The sequence below is a fragment of the Diabrotica undecimpunctata genome, chromosome 5, assembly GCF_040954645.1.
Source record: "Diabrotica undecimpunctata isolate CICGRU chromosome 5, icDiaUnde3, whole genome shotgun sequence".
NCBI classification, from domain to species: Eukaryota; Metazoa; Arthropoda; class Insecta; order Coleoptera; family Chrysomelidae; genus Diabrotica; species Diabrotica undecimpunctata.
In genome coordinates this window covers 100,885,960-100,899,581 of record NC_092807.1, presented here as the reverse complement: position 1 = coordinate 100,899,581, position 13,622 = coordinate 100,885,960, and the positions used below count along the sequence as shown (strand labels likewise).

The following is a 13,622-nucleotide window of genomic DNA, read 5'->3' as shown; positions in this document are numbered from 1 at the left end:
ATAAAATATTTCTCTGCATGCTAAAGTATTTCTGTTTTATTTTACTGACAATATTTTCAGTGTTGAAATTTTTTGGATCGTTGTATAAATGTATTATATTACAATGATTATAATGTGATATACATTGTGAGTTTTTAGTGCGACATTGATCGATAATTCCATTATGATACAAAATATTCTTTCTTTCTTTCTTCCCTTCCTTTTACCCTATCAGGGTGGCTTTCTTTACTATTTCCTGACATTATTTTCAATTCCTCGAGTGATTTTTGTTTTCTTTTCCCTCTTCTAAGAGGTGGATAGAGCAAGTAGTAGAGTTACCTCTACTACTTGCTGTATCCACCTTTTCCTTAGTCTGCCTCTTTTTCTTTTTACGATGTTCTTTGCTTCGTGGACTTTTCTTTTAATTATGTTGTGTTACATTCTTATTAGATGCCCATACCAGTTCATTTGTCTCTTTGTTATTTTACGCATTGTTCGTTCTTGGTTGGCCATGCTAATAATAGTCTCGTTGCTTAATCTATCCCATTTTGTCTTTCCAACTATCCTTCTTAGGTGTATCATCTCCACCTTCAGAATTGTCCAGTTTTCACTTACGTAGAGTACAGTCGGTATCAATATTGTATTATATATTTTAATTATTTGTCTTTTGTGTAAGTTCTCTTTTCCTCGGTATTGGGGTAAACGCATAGTATAACTTGTCCAATTTCTTTGCTCTATTTGGTATTTTCCAGTCTATATTCCTTCGTTACTAATTATACTTTTAATGCATTCCTGCCTTAGTTGTAACTATTTACATTTTATCTTTATTTCATTATCTTTTTTATCTTCTTTGCAGCTGATTATCACTTCTTCTTCTTAACGTGACCCATCCCTAAGGGCATTGGCAATCATCATGGCCCATTTGACTCTATCTGCAGCCATTCTGAAAAGTTCTATTGACATTTTCCCACTCCATTCTCAGATTCTTCAGCCAGGACGTGCGTATTCTCTCCAGTCCTCTTTTGTCTTCCACCTTCCCTTGTATCAGTCGCATCAATTCGTATTTCTCGTTTCTTAGTATGTGATCAAAGTAACTCATTTTTCTTTTCTTTATAGTGTTGAGTATTTCTTTATCTTTTTTCATTCTTCCTAGCGTTTCCGTATTCGTTATGTGCTGTGTCCAAAATATTTTCCACATTCTTCGATAACACCACATTTTAAAGTTAATGAGTTTTTTCTCTGTCGCCTCTGTAATTGTCCAGGCCTCAACTCCATACAACAGGACAGGGAACACGTAGCATCTCAATACTCTAGTTCTAATTTCGATGTTTTCGAGTTTTTGATTGCATAATATTGCTTTCATCTTATTAAAAGCACTTCTAGCTATCTCAATACGCTGTTTTATTTCCGTACTTCTATCCCATTCTTCATTTAGTTCGCAACCTAAGTACTGATATCTGTGCACCCTGCCTAAAAGTTTTCCTTTAGCATAAAGACTGTATTCCTCAATCTTGTTCTTGCTTACCACCATGATTTTTGTTTTATTTGTATTCAGTGCCATTCCATACCTTTCGCAGTATTGGGTAATGCGATCAAACAAGATCTATAGTCCTTCTCTGCTGGCCGCAAGGAATATTGTGTCATCTGCGTATCTAAGATTATTTAGAAGTGCTCCGTTAATAAATATGCCTTCATTGACGTCTTCTAATGCCTCTTTAAACAATTCTTCTTAATACATATTAAAATTAAAGGGGAAAGCACACATCCTTATCTTACTCCACGATTTATAGGTATTTCTTTCGATTTTTGTTGGTCTATTCGTATTATGGCTTTCTGATATCAGTATAGATTGGCAATGATTCTCACGTCTTCGTCATCCAATTATGTGTTCTGCAGTATTTTTGCCATTCTTCGGTGTTGTACTTTGTCGAAAGCTTTTCGAAGTCGACTAGACATATGAATACGTCGCAATTGACATCTCACCATCGTTCGATTAGTATTTGAACAGTAAATAATGCTTCTCTGATGCCAAAGCCTTTTCTGAATCCCAATTGGTTTTCAGCTATTCTATCATCTAGATTTTTATAGATACGTTCGTGTATCACTCGTAAGAACACTTAGAATATGGTTCATCAAGCTAATTGTCCTGTGCTCTTCACACTTCATTGCGTTTGATTTTTTGGGTATTGGAATAAATATTGGTATTAACTATTCTTTCGGAATCTCTCCCAATAATAAATGTCATTAAATAATTCTATTAGTGTGCTAATATGATTTTTTGTTAATATTCTTAAGATTTATATAGGTATTTTATCTGGTCCCATGGCCTTCTCATTTTTTATACGTTTTAGCGCATTCTCAATTTCGTCATTGTTGATTGGTGGCCAATTTCTTCCTCTTAGTTCAATAACCTCAATTTTCTCGTCGTCTTCGAATAGCTCTTTTATGTATTCTTCCCATATGTTTATTTTATTTGTATATTCCGTTATTAGCTTGCTATTTTTATCCATGATATTTCCAATACCCTCCTTCCTAAAAGACCTAAAACTGTCATGTAGTTTATCTAACCTTTCTATTTCTTCACGCTTTTTTAATAGCCACAGTTAGCTTCTTTGATTTTCTGTTTGATTATTTTATTATTTTTTTTGTACTGTTGTTCGTTTTTATTCTTGTGTGCCCTTCTTTCCATCAGCAGTTCTTTTATCTCTTGTGTGATCCATTGTTTTTAGATTTTTAGATGATGTGTCTTCTTGAAGTTTTTGTTTTGTGATATTTCGCAAGATCTCCTCTACTTTCCTCCATTTATCTGTTGTTGTCAATTGCTTTTGCCTTTCTACTTTCTGAACTTCTTTGTGCACCTGCTCTTTGATTTGTTGGTATATATCATCTTGGTATTATCACTATCTTACTTTTTTCCTCGTTTATTTCCATTCTTAGTTCTTTTATTTGTTCTACCCATATATCCATTAGTTTCTGCATTTTATTCTCGTAATCTGCTATTAGTACTATGTCGTCCGCATACATTAAAGTCTCTATTGTTACTGGTTGTAATCTATGGTATCGTATTATTGTCTGTAGTTGGTTGGTTCTTATTCTAATTTATTATCAATTCGTTCATTACTATTATGAATAGGAGGGGGCTAAGACTTTACTAAAGACTAATACTGAGACTAATACATCCCTTCCACTTAAATTCTTCCGATCTTTCTCCTGTTATACTTTCTATATGTATATATATATTTATATATGTATGTTGTCATTTGTCTGTCTTCGTGGTCTAAATGCCGTTTATTCTTCTCCCAATTCCAGTTCTACTCTAAATGAAAAGCAATTTGAAATATAAATAATTTTGAATCGTTAAATACTCTATATAGTAGTGTCAAACTCAATATTGTAAGAATAGGGATTATGAGAAGAATCTAAATATGAGAAAATATACAGGGTGCAGGTTTGCTTTACCACGTAGTTATTAATCATCCTGTAGAATTCCACATATTTTTCAAGCATGGAGAATATCATTGCCTACATATTTTCTAAATAACTTTTTTGGATATTCTGTACCTACTATAATGGAAGTATCGACCAATGTCGTACTAAAAACGCACCCTGTATTTGGTTTGAATATCTTGTAAAATGTTAGTCTAACCCCTACGTTTATTATTCTATGTAAAATTATTACTAGTAAATCCATTATAAAATATGTATTAAATAATAATCTAATAGAATTTACAAATTAAATTCTCTTAAGAACCTCAAATCTTTAAAACGAATTATTGCTATCATTACATTAATTTCTACCGTATTTTTATGCTTTTATGTAGTCCACCATAGATACACAGATCCGCCTAAGCGTCGATTTGTTTTCAATTTGGTCGATATCTCGTATTTAATGTATTCCCATTTTAATTATGTATACCAATCGCAAATAGAAATATAATTTCTTATAATAAGGAATAATTGTTAATTACATGCTAAGAATGATTAATTTATAATATCTCGAATATCAAATAGTTAAATTTGCATAAGAGGTAAATAAGAGAGCGATAGTAGGTATATATCGCCACACCTATTTCAACTATAAAAAAAAATAAACAACGTATAAAATTCGGGCTAATATTGAACTAATCTGTACTTAAATTAATTTGTTAAGCAACACAAAATGCTAATTACTCAATGCACATAAACGCATACAATTATCTACAGTACAGGATCGGAACAAATAAATGATAGGGTAGATTACTTACAAGGGAAATATTTATGTTATCCTACAAGCGACAGGTTTCTTCCAAAATTTGTCGTTATTGAAATTATCGCACATTTTTGGGCAAATTTAGCTTGTTTCGTAAAAATATTAAGCAAATGCACTTTCAAGCAATTTTAATGAGTATTTTTAAATATTACTTTTATTATTAGCACTCAATTCAAGCACAAAAAACAGCACAAAGTAACGTGGCTAATACCTGGAACAACCGATGGAAACCAAATAGACCATATCCTAATCTCAAAAAAATGGAGAACAATTTTACAGAATGTAAGGTCTTACAGGGGAGCCAATGCTGATTCGGATCACATTTTGGTGATAGGCGACATGAAATTGAAAATACTTAAAGATAAAAACGATAGAAAGAAAAGAAAGAGGGGAATCGGTCGAAACTAAATACAGATAATGCAAACAGAAAATTCTGCACTAAATTGGAAGAAAAACTACTAGTCCTAAAACCATCGAACATAGATGAAACATGGGAAGACATAAAATATAGTATCTTGACAACAGCAGAGAAGACGATAGGACTAATGGAAGACAATAAAAGAAAGGATTGGTACGATGAAGAATGCGAGCAAGCTAGTAAAGACAAGGACAAAGCAAGACACAGGTGGGTGGCCACAGGGAAACAAGAAGATCTCCTACACTATAAAGAAAAGAAGAAAGAGTCAGACAAATGCTGCAAAACAAAAAAGGAGAAATGGATCGAATAATTACTGCAGGAACTCGAAGCCAATAGTAATGACAATGCAAGACTATACAAATACATAAAATCACAGAGAAAAAAAGAGATACCGGCAAATATTGGAAAAATGGAATGGGAAACACACTATACAGAACTGTTTAAAAAGAAAGACGATGCTGAAAACGCAGAAAATGAAGAACAAACAGAAAATAGGAATGGAGAACAATTCATACAGCGAAGTATTGGCGACCATAAACAGATTAAAGGCAAGGAAAGCAGCAGGACCAGACGACAATATAAATGAGTTCTTCAAGAAAGGGGGAGAGGAACTAGCCCACAAAATCCACAACCTAATAGAACGAATATGGGAAGAAGAACGCATGCCGAACGACTAGAATTGTGGTCTGATAACACCAATCCCTAAAAAAGGCGACAAGACGAAATTCACTAACTACAGGGGAATCACGTTATTAAATACAATGTACAAAATACTAACTAATTTGATCAGACAAAGAATAGAAAAAGAAACTAGAACAAAAATAGGTGAATACCAACATGGATTCAGAGAAGGTAAGTCAACAATAGATGCAATACACATTGTAACGCAAATCGTCGAAAAAAGTTACGAGCACGGAATAGATCTACATATACTGTTTATTGACTACAAGCAAGCTTTTGTCATTGTAATAAGGGAGGAGCTAATTAAGGATATGAATCAATTAGGCATCCAAGAAAAACTAATAAGTCTCACGAAAATGACGATGAAGGAATCCAAGGCACGAATCTTAACAAGGGAAGGCCCGTCAGATGAAGTACAAATGGAGGTAGGTGTCAGACAGGGAGACTCCCTGTCAACAACATTATTTAACATTGCCATAGAGGGGGCAGTAAGAGCAGCCAAAATTATGGGAACGATTATCGAATCTTCAGCCCAACTGATAGCGTATGCAGACGATATTGCACTAGTTACTAGAGATTTAAAAACCATGCAGAACATAATATTAATACTAGATAAAGAAGCAAAGAAGAGAGGGCTAGTAATAAACCAAAGCAAAACGAAATACCTCAAGTGTTCAAGAGAGAATACGAACATAGAGAAAGAAATTAAGCTTGGCGCATATACATTTGAAAGAGTACACCGTTTCAAATACCTGGGAGTGATGGTGAATGACAGAAATGATAGAACGGATAAAATAAATGAACGCATCCTACTGGGTAATAAAACCTACTGGAACTACCAAAATTCCTGAAAGAAAAGCACATTAGTAAATAAACCAAATTAAAAATTTACAAGACTGCAATCAGGCCAGTGATCACCTATGGTGCAGAGACGATGTGCCTAACACAAAAAGATGAAATGAGGTTTTAAATCTTAGAGAGAAAGATAATTCGACGAATAATGGGACCGGTGAGGATAAGTGTAGGCGAATTTAGAAGATTAACCAATGAAGAAATTAAAGAAGTCATCGAGGGTGAAGACATAATCAAATTCGTGAAGACGCAAAGGCTCAGGTGGCTGGGACACACAGAAAGAGCTAACCCAGACTCTACGCTAAAACGAATAACTGGATAGAGACCAACAACAAAGAGACCAAAGGGGAGACCCAAAACAAGATGGAGAGATCAAGTCTCTCAAGATGGAGACATAAAGAAGCTGAGAATCTACAATTGGAAGGAGCGCTGTAAGGACCGGAAAGAATGGAGGAAAATTATAGACAGGGACAAGTCACACACGCTGCTATAATAATAAAAAAACAACAGCGGACTGATTCTCCGCAATAAATGAATCAGAGAGCCCAAAAGGGCGGCAAACACTCCGCCAGGAGTGAATAAGCCATGATGATGATTGTTAAATATTACGTTAAATATATTATGTACGTCTCATAGTTGTGCCTACATATTTATTTTTATACCCTAAACTCAGTCAGAGGCCTTCTTTAAGTCAATAAATCAAAATTTGTCTTATAGTAAATCTATTTTTAATTATAGTGTCTTACAATATCTCGTATGTCGCTAAGAGTTCATTAATAACGAAGATACTGTGTAGTGCTCTTTTGGTAGTCATCAGTTGGAAATCATCATCGCTATGCGGACTCTGTTCACTGCCGCTCTAAAAAGTTCTGCACTACTGCATTCAAACCATTCCCTTAAGTTCTTAAGTCAGGATATTCTTCGTCTTCCCACATTTCGCTTTCCTCGGACTGTGCCTTGCATAATAAGTTGTAATAATGCGTATTTTTGCCCTCTCATCACATGTCCTAAGTACTCAAGTTTTCGTCTTTTGATAGTTAATAATATTTCCGCTTCATTTCCTATCCTCCTAGTTACTTTTGACATTCTTAGAATCCATGATATTCGTAGGATTCTTCTGTAACACCAAAATTCAAAGGCGGCCAACTTCTTTAGATGGACTTGTTTTAGTGTCCACGCTTCCAAGCCATAAAGAAGAGTAGAGAACACGTAACATCGAAGCATTCTCAGGCGTAGTTCTAACCTTATATCCCGACAACAAAGAAACTTTTTAAGTTTAATGAATGATGCACGTGCTATTTCAATGCGTGTCCTAATTTCTTTGGTTTGGTCTACATCTGATGTTATCCATATTCCTAAGTATTTATAGTTATTACCACTCTCAATTGCAGTATCTTCAATAGTCAATTGGATATTTGCATGTGCAGATTTAGTCATGATCATGCATTTAGTTTTCTTTAAATTTATCTTCAGTCCGTACTCATTTTTCTATTCTCTGCAAACGAAACACTCTGAACTTCGTTTTGAACTGTATTGACTGGAGGCTTGTGTTTTTTTATACGCCTTCTTTTCACTGAAGGCCCTTATTCATCAGGATCGGAGCTGTTTTACGATTTGGATGGATTATACAGATCAGACGAACCTCTACTAAACAGACTAACATTTTCAAAATAAATAAACGGTTGTATAGAAAAACACGTGGTCAACTTTAGTAAAATGCACTGCGAGAATACGTTAGAACGTTAGAGCAATGGACTTCAATCGACTGAATCATAGACTTTCGGAGGCAGGTACATAAACAGTAATAGGTTTACCATTTATAAATGGATCTGCTTCATTCTTGTACCAATCGATTCAACTAATTTTTTTACATAATATGCATCTATAAACTAAAAGTTGACCAAAAATGGAGGTGCATACTTCTTGCAGCAAGGTCCCCAATTTTTAGATTACCCGTGTCGTTTTTTCATCTTTTCGGATTTCTACTTTCTGGTTGTAACAAAAGTAACTTTACAAACTCTCCTATTATAAAGAATTTTCTATGCTTTTTCAGTAAAATTGTATCACATTTCCATTTCCATAATTTACCGGTCTTCACCTTCAGTATTTAAAATCAAATAGTAATCTTACATTGTTTATATTTTGTTAAGTAAACAATGACGTTTAATCTGTTACTAATTTTGTTTATTACATATTGTTATCACTAAATTTATCAAAAGCATTTGTTAGATACCTGTATCAATAAGTATCATGGAAAAATCTTTAAATTCCCTGGTTTATAAAAAATGAAAAACTGGTGTGGACAATATCGCAGGATAATATTGGACCATCTCACACCTTTTGATATCGTTCAGTGAGGACCTAACTTTTATCACCAAATAATCTTCTATATATATATATATATATATATATATATATATATATATATATATATATATATATATATTGTTATGATATGTAAAATCGAGAAAAATATTGGTTTGTTTAAAAATATTTCAAAATTCAATAACATTAAAATAATTCAGATAAGTAGGATAATATCCAACAAACATTTCGAAGAAGGAGAGTTATTAATTTCTTGAATTACCTGTACTAAACAAAAAGTAAGCTTTGCATAAATTATTTCTTTGTTATACTTGAGTGACCCGCATAATTTTAAGTGAAAACAAAAAGACAATTGAACGGGGTTTTCCAAAATACATTAATGCAGTGATTAGAGACAAATAGAAGAGATTTTAGAAAGAGGTTTTTGTTAGTTTTTAAGAATTATAGAAAATATTATTTGTAAATAAGTTTTAGGAAATTTTATAATTATAGGTAAAAATTTGTTTGTTATCGAAATGAAAAAATGGGGGAATTGTGACGAGTTTTGATTGGCGGAGATTGAAAAAGGTGGGATAAGTATGAGAGTTTGGCTAGATTTAGGAGAGAAAAAAGAAGATCAGTCGGTTTTCCAAATCTGTAAGACGAACGGTGATTTGTTCTCTGGCAGTTCCTGAGAAATAGCAAGCAGTAGTGTTGAATGTTAGTGAGTTTTTATGGAGTTAGTGTATCTGACAGAAGCTGGAGCAGCAAAATATTGTAAGTCATATTTTCCTACTTATATTCCAAGAGTCACTGTTCAGGCCAACGAGAGATTCAGTTTATCGTAAAGAGAAGATATTCCAAGAGTCATTTTTCACTCGGGCCAACGAGAGATTCAGTTTATCGAGAGGAGAAAGGCTATCATAATTTGAATGATTGTTGCTTTTGAAGGAGATCATTAAGGACGATATACTTGCAACAATCTGTTGTAAAATTGCTGATTACATAGGGAGCGGTTGAGAGGAGATAATATAGTCTACAAGGAACAAGGATTTGGGCCACTCATCATCAGAGAGAGATATTTTGTTTTCTGCAGTTTTTTTCTTTTATTGATAACACAATTTTTACACTTAATTTAGAAAGGATATAAATATTTTGATTAGGAGAGTTAGAATAGTTCGGAATTTTGAGATTTCAATTAATATTGTTTGTACCATTAATTTTGATTGTTCACGTACGTAGAATAAAATTTTTGAGAATCATTATATGAGATTTGTTTATTGAAAACTTTTGAGTGTGAATTATTTCATTATTTTTATTTCAATATATAGTGTTAGATCATATGTGTTTTTTATTATTCCGGTATTCTCTGGACCTTACCTTTCACATGTAATAGCATAGATATTGAAGCACGAATTTAACCCTGAGATAAAAGAATTAAAAATTGTGATAGAGTCATAATCATATCATCTAGATAATTTTAATTAATCAAAAAAATTAATTAGCTAATTATTGCTTGGCGCACCAAGACTTTAAATATCACAATAATATATATATATATATATATATATATATATATATATATATATCTTTATATATATATATATATATATATATATATATATATATATATATATATGACAGTATTCTAATATTTTATTAATATTGATCCATTTTTTAACTTATATATTGTATTATAGATTGAATTATTTGTCATATCCGATCATACGAGTCTCATAAGTTGATCACAGATAAATAATATATTTATCGTTAATGTTTCAGATGAAAATTTATTATAATAATCGCAGCTTTTTAATATATTCCATGTTTTATTATACGGTTAATTTTGATCTCATTTATTGCCGTATTGTTTCATTTTCAAATTTGACAATACTGCGGGTGTGTATAAACGATACAATCATGTAGTTTTCGCGTAAATTAAATGTGCATAATTTTGTGGAAACACTTGTTGCTTTATACTTTATTAAACAACTTAATTTTAAATGGTATTTAAATAGATTTTATTGCATTAATACCGGTTAATTAACAACACAACTAGTTTTTAGCGCTAGAAGGTAACTTTAAGGTTTTTTCTTTTCAGGATAAGTTTTACCGTTTTATTATGTATAATACAAGTATGTTCTAACCACGTTTCTTTGGTATACTATTCTTTTTCTTCAAGGTCCATATTCTATCGAAGGTTAGAAATCATCTTAGTTATGCGGACATTGGTGAGCATTGCTCTAAATAGTTATGCGCAACTTTATTCAAACCATTCCCTCAGGTTCTTAGACCAGAACATTCTGGTCTTCACACATTTCGCTTCTCTCGAATTTTGCCTTGCCTAGTCAATATTTGTTTTGTCACATTTGACACTCTTCGAATCCATTATATTCGTGGGATTCTTCTTTAAAATCAAAATTTAAAGGCAGCTAATTAGTTTGTATATATTAGTTCCACTGTTCGGGTCTCCGTGTCATAAAGAAGAGTAGAAAATACTTAAAACCGAAGCTTCTCATTCATGCAGTTTGATGGTTACAACTTCTATTTATTTGCATGATCATGCACTTGGTTTTCTTTAAATTGATTTTAATCTGGTATTTATACTAAATTATCTGCAAAACGTAATGTATTCAAAATTTCTCCATGATAGATCCCCCTTAAGCTACCAGAGGTTAAACACAGACAGGACGGCTTGCGCCTCGTCGGCTGCCGCGCGGCTTAAAACACATGAGGCGGTTTAAAAGTGGCAGTAGTTTTACCATTGTATTCGTTGTTGTCAAATTTAGTCGAGTTTTGGACCTAGAATGGTATGATGATGTCTCTAGAATCATCTAGTGAAAGTGACGACGATTTGTTTTTTCTAATAAGCGCAAGTTTACTTTATATTAAATCAAAGAAGAAGAAGAGACGTTAGTTAAAGAAATTAAAAATGACCCAAAAAAGCATCTTCCGAAATAAAACTGTGGGTAACCTCTTCCCAAGCATGTTTTTTCTTTATTTGATTCGAATGTTCATTTAAGCGCATATCTCAAATTGCTGACCGTGTGTAAATTTCAGTAATTAATTTATCCGATGTCTATAGCTTCCATAATATATACAAAATTTGGCAAACACTCACAACAGTAATCAAATAAAACCGTTGCTAAACAGTCACACGTCTGTGTTGAAGCACGAGATATCTATTACTGATGTGCCGCCAGAAGTCATAAAACCGCCGACGGCGCATGGTACTCAGCATAGGCCGCGGGGCGACCGATGCGGCGAGCTGGCAAACGACGGCTCTTCTGTGTTGCACAACAGAAGTACTATAGACGGGAGACCGCTTTCAACGCCGACGCGGTGCACGCCGCCCTGTCTGTGTTTAACCTTAATCTAAGAGCGTTTCTTTATATATTGCTTCATTGTAGACATTGAAGAAGAGCAAGGCAGCGAGCTATCCTGACTCTTTTCTGTATTTTGATATCTCAGGTGTTTTGATTGTCAACTCGTATCATTACAGTTTAATTTCTAATCATTTTTATAATGCGATTATCAACATTTTTGTTTTTAATATACAACAAGCCTCTTACGCTGAACTTTATCAAACGCTTTTTGAAAAGTCTATAAGTACATGTCCTGATTTATGTTCATGCATCTTTGGGCCAGCAAAGTCAAACAGAATAAAGCTTCTCTTGTTGCCATCATCATTATTATTGGCACTACAGTACTTTATCAACCAAAGCCTGCTTTATAACGTTCTACTCTGTCTCTGTCAACTCTTTTTTACCCTTTGACTTCGATGGATTTTAATTCGTCTTTCAAGCTTTCCAGGTATCTAAGTTTCACTCTACCTCTAGTACGTCATTCCGCTAGTCCTCTTTGGTCAAATACTTTTCTCATCGTCGAATCTTCCTACTTTCTGATTGCGTGTCAAAATTATTACGTCTACGCCACAGGCCATACTCTTTTAATCTTCCGTATATTTTTTTCAGAACCTTTGTCGAAATACTTGTCGAAAGTTTGGAGTAAAGATAAACGAGAAAAAATCAAGATCGTGGTAATCCAAAAGAGACAGAATATCAGTTTATCTAAAATAATAAATGATAAGATATTAGAACAGATAAACCATTAAAAATACATACAATTAAGTAAAAACTTCTGACGTATGATGGTATATTTTTATTAAAAATTATGCGAAATTATTAAAGTTATCGTCAAAACATTTTTGGCCCAGTCGGATCATTATCAGTGAAAGCTAGTACAAAGCATGTGGTAAATACTTACATCTTGAGAGTAGTTGAATATAATCCAATAATAATATTTAGATATAATAAGCTTTAGATTACATAAGAAACACATTCGCGAGGTATACATGAAGTTGATAGGATATCACTTTAATGGAACATACTTATCCCCGCTCGAAAACTGGACAACTTAGTCCAACGGTTAAAACTACCCAACTGGCCGGTTTCAACGTGGCTAGAGGGATCAGGCTTTAGAAAGTGAGTTTAATTTGATGATATTATAAAAGCATCTAAAACCCACAAAAAATAGATGGCATAGGTCATTTCCATATTGAATTTTTATTAATATGTTTATTGATACTTCATTTTCCTAACAAATTCTCTCTTGTATGTGCCTATCATCTTTTTACAGTGTTCAGAAAGAAGCACCACTGACCAAGTGCTCTTTTTAACTACTCATATAGAGGCAGATTACCAAGTTGAAGACTCCTGTGCTGATTTATTGATCTAATGGATACATATGACATGGTATGGAAGATTTTCAAAATAATCCCCTGTAAACAAACAGTAAAGCTTAAACAACAGCCTCCTCCATGGCTCTGTACTTTCACCGCTGCTATTTAGTATTTATATAGCTAACATGCCCAATATTGGATCTTAAAAAATCGGTATGCAGAGGACTGAACACTTGCAAGTCAAAACTTTTTGATCCAATCTCCAAAGATATCGTAACGATTAACCTTAAATAAAACGATTAAATACTTTAAACAATGGAGACTCAAAACTATTCCCAATGAAACTGAGATTAGATGTTGTACTCAAACTTACAATGTAAGTTTCATAGCATAGCATAGTATGCCATAGCCTGTGTGTCAACTCGCTGACACCAACTCACAGAGAAACTTGACCAAGT

At 33.2% G+C, this 13,622-nt stretch overlaps 1 protein-coding gene across 4 annotated transcripts in view; it reads left to right on the top strand.

Annotated features, from left to right (window-relative positions):
* The window catches only part of pdm3 (POU-domain protein pdm3), a 445,430-nt gene that overhangs the window by 102,272 nt on the left and 329,536 nt on the right, over positions 1–13,622 (top strand). The gene's annotated exons all lie outside the window — the stretch shown is intronic.